Raw genomic sequence first — 8,132 nt, 5'->3', positions numbered from 1 at the left:
CTTGGAACTGGAGGGATTTAAATGGAAGAAGTGAAGTTACTTCATAAGAACCTATTGAGAACAGGAAGTAGCGCGCCATCGGCCAGGCCAAGTTAGGACAATTGTATAAATTTGTTGGTGCAATGATAGAGTGGTGAGTGATATTTTGTTTTCCGAACAATTTGGCTGAAGTGCAAACATTACATTCTTTGTTTGATTCATAAATCATCAGATACGACCACTCATAGATCAAATGATATGAGTTTGAAAGAGTTTTTGAATGAAACTACAAATGACGAATTAATCGCATTGGGGCTTCTATTAAAGACACCTCTACGATTCCTATAGCAGGTTTGATTTTTTTGTTAGTTTGAAGGATTTTAACACAACAAAGTATTTGTATAAGTATTTTCTCGAATCAAGTTTATATGTAGTTTCAAGGTTTGCGAGTATTGGCGACATACTAGAATAGGTGAGTAATGTATATTGATCACTGGATATTTTTTCGTAGCCCAAATCATCAGCCCAGTCGTTAAAGTGTTTGCCTCTTGTGTAGATGGTAAATTTTTGTAGTAATCATTAGAATCGTTAAAGTCTTTACAATAGAAGAGCGCATTGTGAAATTTGAAGAATATATTCGTTTTATATGGTTCAATTTCTGCTATTTGATAGTAAACTAATATTTATGGATCATTATTGATATTCTTTGAATATTGAACGCCAACGGGATGGTTTGCAGCAGGGATTTTATAATCATAATTACAGTTTTTTGTAGTATGGTCATTCAGTATAAGTCTTAAATCTTAAATGCGTATTTGCAAGCCCAAAACTGATTTATCCAAACTGTCACTACGGCTTGCTTCTCCATTTTCCCATTTATTTTATCTTTAATTTAAATGTATTAATTAATGTTCAATTTTATCTCCAAAAATTAAATTGGTTGCTCCCGTTGTCACAGGACTTGTTAAGTTTTTTGTATTGGGACTCGCATAGGTACTCTGGAGAGCTAGGCTTTTGAATTTCTCAAGTTCAAATACTTGTAATATTTGCTCCAATCAGTTTGCTGTTACTACTAGTTAATGATTAGTTAATAAACTGCTATTTCGTAACTATTTAAGTAAAGTAAAATAGTATGTAAATAATTTCAAGGCAAAGTTTATTGTTCAGAGCGTTGACGAAATCTCACACTCTAATCCAATTTTATATGTTAAACAGATCATTATCGGAATAGAACTTCTAAATAAAGAGGCATTGCATAATGGAGATTGATGGAAATTTTTGATAAGGCTCCTTATCTTAAAATTAAGGACGTTTACTATATATTTTCTATACTTTGTAAAATTGATATGAAATAGTATATGAAATGACAAGTGATGAAAGTAACTCCCTCTGTAAGAACAGAAAATATTGCGCATGTGCCGAAGGCGAGAAAGTCGACTTCGCGAGTGTTACTGACAGCTTCTTTTCAGTCTCAGTCGATGCGTTCTTTGATATATACGAAAGTAATTCGGTTATATTCCCTATTAATACATTACTTTTTTAAATGTAAGGAGTTTAGCGTATTTGCTGAGTGTATGTTCCGAAGGTGTTTATCGGGATTCGAGTAAAGCAGCGGGTTAAACCAAACTTGGACTGAATAATCACGTTTCAACAATCCTAATTTTGCGATTTCTGAGATACTCTTTGGAAAAAATAAAGCCAACAACCTTTCTAATGGCAGCTAAGATACGTGGTAACTCAATAATTGCAAAAAGATGAGTAATTTTCGTGAATAAAGAAACAAATCGAGCAAAGAGCAATTGTCATGTCGTACGGAACCAACAAAAACGTGTACAGTAATAAAACCTTATATTACTAACTTTTGGTCACTTATTAAAATTTATGCGGTCCTTTGTGATTTATTTGATGAAAATTGTTGCTGTGCAGCCATATTAATTAAAAATTTCCTCATTTTCAGCAGTCTTCTATCATAAAAGTAATTTATTTCGGAACCCTTAATTATTTGTTGGCGCCGCCACTGAACGTCATACTACACTGTTGCCACGTTGTTTCTGTATTCGTAAAAGAGCGAATTCCAGCTTTCATCCAATAATTTGAAGCCTATAGAGAAGAAAAGGGATCCATACTTCTGTGAGAGATGTACGTAAGTGTTATTCTTATATATCTTTTAGACATTATGTACTATATTTTTGTTTTTTAACCTATAGCTTCAGCATTGAATTTGGCTCTGTCACGTGTTGCACGAGAAGAAGGTATGTCAAAGCATGGTGACCAGTCTGCGTTTTTTAGCTTCAATTGCTGTTAGTGAAGTACTTTTTGGCTGCATGCATGAAAAAAGTATGTATTTTGTCTTTCAAAATTAAAATTTCGACTTAGATTACTTGAAAATGCTGCTTCTCCTGACACCATAGTAAGATGATTGAGTTTATCAATTTTCATTTTGAAGCCGATATACGGTATTGGCCATAAATATAGCAACTTTTTATAAATTCATTTTTTTAACATCCCTTTACTCTTTCGAGATCATTTGTTTATATTTGTTAGAACAGATATTGACAACAAAGTCGATGTTTACACTTTCATAGGCCAAATCACATTCTTTAAAATTTTAACAATTTTTTTCAATTGTTGACTGGTCAAAAAGATAGCAACTTGTGCTTTTTGAACAATATATTTTACTTCCGTTGTAAAGTTCCGTTTGATTAGTACTGTGTTGCATTCTACAATATTTCTTATAATGGGTTGAGGTAAAACAATATCAAAGGATTTAAGAAAAATTGTGATTGAGAGATTTGATAATGGCGAAAAACCTATCGAAATTAGTCGAAGTTTGGGCAAAAATAAGTCGATAATTTCTCGAATTATTGCACAATATAAGACTAAAGACATCATTGGTCCGAGACCAATTCCTGGGAGACCTAAAACGACACCAGAAAAAACCGATCGCTTAATTGTTAGGATTTCGAAACAAAATCCATTTCTGTCATCAACTAAAATTCTTGGCCAAATAAAAGGAATAGGGGCAAAAGATGTTAGTGCAAGAACTGTGCGAAGAAGATTAGTAGATGCGGGGCTGTTTAGTAGAAGGCCAGCTAAAAAACCATTTTTATCCAAAAAGAACGTGAAGGCCCGATTGCATTTTGCTGAACAACACGTTGACTGGAAGCCTGAACAATGGAGAAAAGTGGTTTTTAGTGATGAATCGAAGTTCAACTTGTCCAGAAGTGATGGTGTAAATAATGTTAGACGTCCTGTGGGAAAAAGGTCAAACAAAAAGTATATTGTACCAACGGTTAAGCATGGTGGCGGTTCGGTGATGATCTGGGGATGTTTCTCCGGTCAGGGAATGGGTCCCCTTCACAGAATTGTTGGAAAAATGGATAGATTTATGTATAAAGACATTTTAACTGAACATCTAATACAATACATGGATGAAAAAATACCCCTGAGATCGTATTTTCAACAAGATAATGATCCCAAGCATTCGTCGAAGCTGGTCAAGAAATGGTTTGAAGATGAAAAAATTGCTGTTCTGCCGTGGCCATCTCAAAGCCCCGACTTAAATCCAATTGAGAACATGTAGGAGTTTATTGATGCGAAAATTCGTGACAAAAATTATACAAATGTGAATGACTTATTCCTTACATTACAGAAAACTTGGGGAGAAATTAGTGAAGAGTACATTAATAAATTAATTCTTTCCATGCCTGAGAGATGTAAGTCTGTAATTAAAAAAAGGATTACTATACTAAGTATTAACTAAATATAGAATTTGTTTTTGTTTTGTACAATTTTTGTTCCAATAAATGTAGGGAATTGTAAAAGTTGCTATCTTTTTGACCAACGAAAAATTAAACTTTTTTTTTTTTATATGATCTCTTTATTATATTTTCTTTAAGTATTCTAAATAGAATGTTGAGTGATAAGTTAAATATTTATAGGATTCTTTATCTGATATTTCCAGTTTTTTAAAAGTTGCTATATTTATGGCCAATACTGTAGATGTGCGTTTATGTAGGTTTTTATCTATTTTTGCCATTCAACTTACTGTGTTAGTAATTACCATTATTGTCTTCTCAAAGCCAGCTACAACAGCATAGGTAAAAGGACCTCTACATTTGTCAATTTAGCTGAAGGCTGAGTAAAATGTAGCATCAATCATAAATTTTTAATGTTTCAAACATCAATGTACTTATTCACACGCAAGTAACTCATGCCAAGTATTAGCTGTTTCTATTAATTGACGTTAAAATTGAAAGTAGTATTGTTACAATTTTCCACATTCACTGGTATGAGTTCTTTCTTTGCGTTATTGTTAACAGTATTTGAAGCTATCTTAAATATATCTAATGGACGTACAAAATTAACGTTACAATTTGTAACATTTTATGCATTGTCATATAAAAGTAGTAAGTTTTTAAAATTTAGTAAATTAGTAAATTTCACTTTTACATTAAAAATAGGAACAATTCACTTAGATCCACAGCGGCCAAGAGATCAGTCCATGGATTAATACTCTTATGAATCAAATGAAAATATGCATATTTTGGTATAATTGACTCGTTCCTGTCATATGCCAATCGGTTTACCATTGCATTATCATGACACCTTCAAAGAATTTATGCAACCACTTTTCCTCCTACCCTTCAAAGGGGCACTTTAAGTGCATGTTTTGAAGTAAATAATAATGAAGTTATAATCCGTTTGGCAAAATAAAAGAAGTCTGTTTGCAATCCTCGTGAAAGTAACAACTTTCTGTGAGCTTAGAATCAGAATGTCAGTTACTCCAGATCCAATGACCAGAAGTGACAGATTGGCAAAACATTCCTGTGGGGTTGTTTGTTTCTCTATAGATATTTCAAATCTTCACATTTACTTTTATAATCTTGAAGTGCCGAAAAAATAATAGATTCAGCTAGTATTATTCACTATGTAATGGAAACTAAGGGACATTTGTGATAATGAATAAGATGAGAAGATAAAAGAATAAGTTTTTTCATATCTTATAACGAAACATCTACGTACGTACGTATGTAAACGTAGTTTTTCATATGGTGCAGCATTGGTGGGAAAGAACATATTAAGTGACAAGCGAAGAGACGAGGTCCTACCACAATACCAGGTAATATTGCGCATGAGCAGTAGACGAGGGCGTCAACCATTACGGTGCTGCCCGTTGTTGGTCTTGTTTGCTGAGTTTACATTGCGAAGGTGTGTATTGGGTTTCGACCTCTACAGAATGGCCGACCAGATGTCCAATGGACGCTTTGTCTAACTGCAGTTAGCGATAAAGAATTTCAACAAAAAGAATACTTTACGTGAATAATGAGATAAATCGAGCAAACATCAACTGATTTGTCTTGCAAAAACATCCAAATATAATGCAATAATAATGTCCTTTTCGTAACCCTGATAGTTCCTTTTGTTTTAACAGATTTTAGTCAATATAATAAATTCTTTCGCGGGTATATGATGGACTACTAAACGTTATACCGGATTCGTCCTACGTCGTTTTGTTTCCGTTTTTCGTGACCGATCATCCGCAGAGCATCTTTGATCCAATACTCTGAGGAACATTGACAAGACAGTGGGCCTTTATTATCTCGTATTTCTGCGAGAGAAATGGGTAAATGTTATTCCTTGAGTGTTATATTTCAAACATATGATTAAACTTATGTACGAAATGCTTAGTATTTTTAACGTATACGTACAATATTAAATTTAACTCCATCACGGGCTGTAAAAAATAGAGATATCAAAAAGGTGATAAATCTGACCACTTTGGATTTAAGTGCTATTAGTTTTGTACCTATATGTATCAAAAATGTATATATTTTATGATTTATTTTCTTTTCGAACTTATGCACAATGCCTGTCTCGCACGTTACAGTAAGATAAAATGCAGACAAGCTCATTACATGATCAGAACCAGTATTTTACGGGGGTTAGATATTAATGATAAGCCAAGGTACGCATTTGCAATCTTTTATAAGAATATTTAAAAATGAACAAATTAGCATTTCCAATTTTTCCAATAACTTTTCAACAATTTTGCAACACTGAGTTTCTTCTACAATACATGAAATTGCGACGTTCAATGAAAAATTACTGTTCTTCTGTTCCAATTATTTCATGGTGGGAAATCTGAAAATATGAAATCTACAAAAGAAGCTGCCTTTGCTTTTTCAATTTATGACCAAATAAGTTCTGTATTTAAACGAATAAAGAAGAATCGACAGACTTGCATTTCCAATTTTTAACAAATTAATTTCAGCATGTATAAGCAATATTTCCAATAGCTTTGATTCATTTTAATTCTTTAAGCTCTCTTTCAACGGATAACAACTCCTGCATATAATGAAATCTGAAGTTTTGGAATCTACAGAAGAAGAGGCCATTGTAAATTTCCATTTTATGACAAAGTAAGTTCTATACGTAGGAAATTCTTAAGTGACGGTTTGAAAACATTTAAATGCTCTAAAAAACTGTTGTAATCTTCAAATGCTAATTTTATAGAAAAATTAAGAGATCGATTTTAGAGAAAAGTTTGAAGTTCTATGAACTTTACAAAAATAAACAGATTTACATTTCCAATTTTTAACAAATTAATTCCTGCAGGTATAGACAACATTTCTTATAACTTTGTTTCAATTTAATACTTTAAGCTCACTTTTTAATTGATGAAATTATTAATTTCAAAAAACAATTCACATGTATCTACAATGAAAGCTCAAGATTTGAAATCCAAGGAAGAAACAGCAGCTTTCCTAACTAATTCCTGCATGTATAAGTAATAATTTCAGTCAGTTCAAACATTTTTAGAAACTAGAAATTCTCCTCTCTACAATTCAATAAATTGTACAATTTAACGAACATTTAAGTTGGTATTGGTAATTTTGAAGATGTAAAATCTATAACAGAAGATGTTTATTTTTCTTTTATGAAAGAGTAAGAATAACATGTAATTATAATATTAGTATGATAACCTTTAAATGTTAATTTTATGGAGATATCAAGAACCCCACACCAAAGATGAAACTGAACCTATGACATCTACAAAAGAATAACTAAATTTGAATTTTTTATTTCTGAGAGGCATCTGCCAGCAACATTGCAAATGGTTTTTACTTAATTTTCAGACTCTAAACTACGGTGGGAGATCTATAAAAGACAAATTAAGAAGTAAGTTTTCATTTTAATTTATTAAAAAGTAAGTTGTGTATATAGACAATTTTTGCGACGTTAAAATAAATTAAGAAGCTTTATGTGCTGTCAATAATCTTAAAATGCCAACTTTATTGAAGAATTAAGAACGTTATCGTAAAGAAAAATTTGAAATCTGAAGCTGTGTACTCTACAGAAGAATAGACAAACTTGCATTTCAAATTTTTAACAAATTCATTCTTGCATGTATTGAAACCTTTTCCTGTAATTTTGAACCAGTTTTGTTACTCTAAATTCTTTTTGTAATTAATGAAATTTAAAGATCTGGGATATACAGAAGACGAGGCAGCCTTTGCGTTTCTGACTTATGAGAAAGTAAGTTCTGTAAGTAGAACATTTGTACTGTGAACGTTTGGAAAATTTAGATGCTTTAAACATTGTCTCTAGTGTTTAAATGCTCATTTTATTAGGAAATCATGAGGTCCATTGTAAAGAATTATTTGAAATTCTGAACTCTACAAAAAACTAGAGAGACTGACATTTCCAATTTTTATCAAATTAATTCTTGCATCTATAGTCAATAATGTCAGTGAGTTCAAGCATTTGTTTAAACTAGAAATTCTCTCTACAAATCATTAAATTGGAAAATATAAGGATTATTTAAGTTTACATTGGGAGTTTTGAAGATATAAAATGTGCAGCAGAAAAAGAAGTTTTGTGTCTTCATTTTATACAACAGTAAGTATAATAAATATGGAAATATAATAATCTTTAGAAATGTTCACTTTATAGAGAAATCAAGAGCCCCCATTCAAGAGAAAGATGTAAAAATACTTCACCTGCAGAAGATTACATAAACTGTTTTTTTTTTATTGTAAGACTCTAAACTACCTTGATAATTCATTAATTTGGTAATTTTTAAAGAGGAATTAACAACTCTTGGCTAAAGGAACGATTAAAAATGGGAAACCTACCAGAGATGAAGCAAG

The 8,132-nt window shown here is 31.7% G+C and overlaps 1 long non-coding RNA gene across 2 annotated transcripts; it reads left to right on the top strand.

The window, feature by feature from the left end:
* The first annotated feature begins 325 nt into the window (after positions 1 to 325).
* On the top strand, positions 326 to 7,393 carry LOC136340108 (uncharacterized). Of its 2 annotated transcripts, none has more exons than XR_010732256.1 (5): positions 326 to 451; positions 1,937 to 2,118; positions 2,187 to 2,316; positions 6,304 to 6,401; positions 7,119 to 7,393. It is a non-coding gene; the product is annotated as an uncharacterized lncRNA (long non-coding RNA). The 2 variants fall into 2 exon arrangements; XR_010732257.1 differs by having other exon boundaries at positions 1,937 to 2,122; positions 2,187 to 2,231.
* Positions 7,394 to 8,132: the final 739 nt, after the last annotated feature.

The sequence above is a fragment of the Euwallacea fornicatus genome, chromosome 7, assembly GCF_040115645.1.
Source record: "Euwallacea fornicatus isolate EFF26 chromosome 7, ASM4011564v1, whole genome shotgun sequence".
NCBI classification, from domain to species: Eukaryota; Metazoa; Arthropoda; class Insecta; order Coleoptera; family Curculionidae; genus Euwallacea; species Euwallacea fornicatus.
The sequence above is the reverse complement of the archived record's forward strand: the minus strand, read 5'-3'. Positions and strand labels throughout refer to the sequence as shown.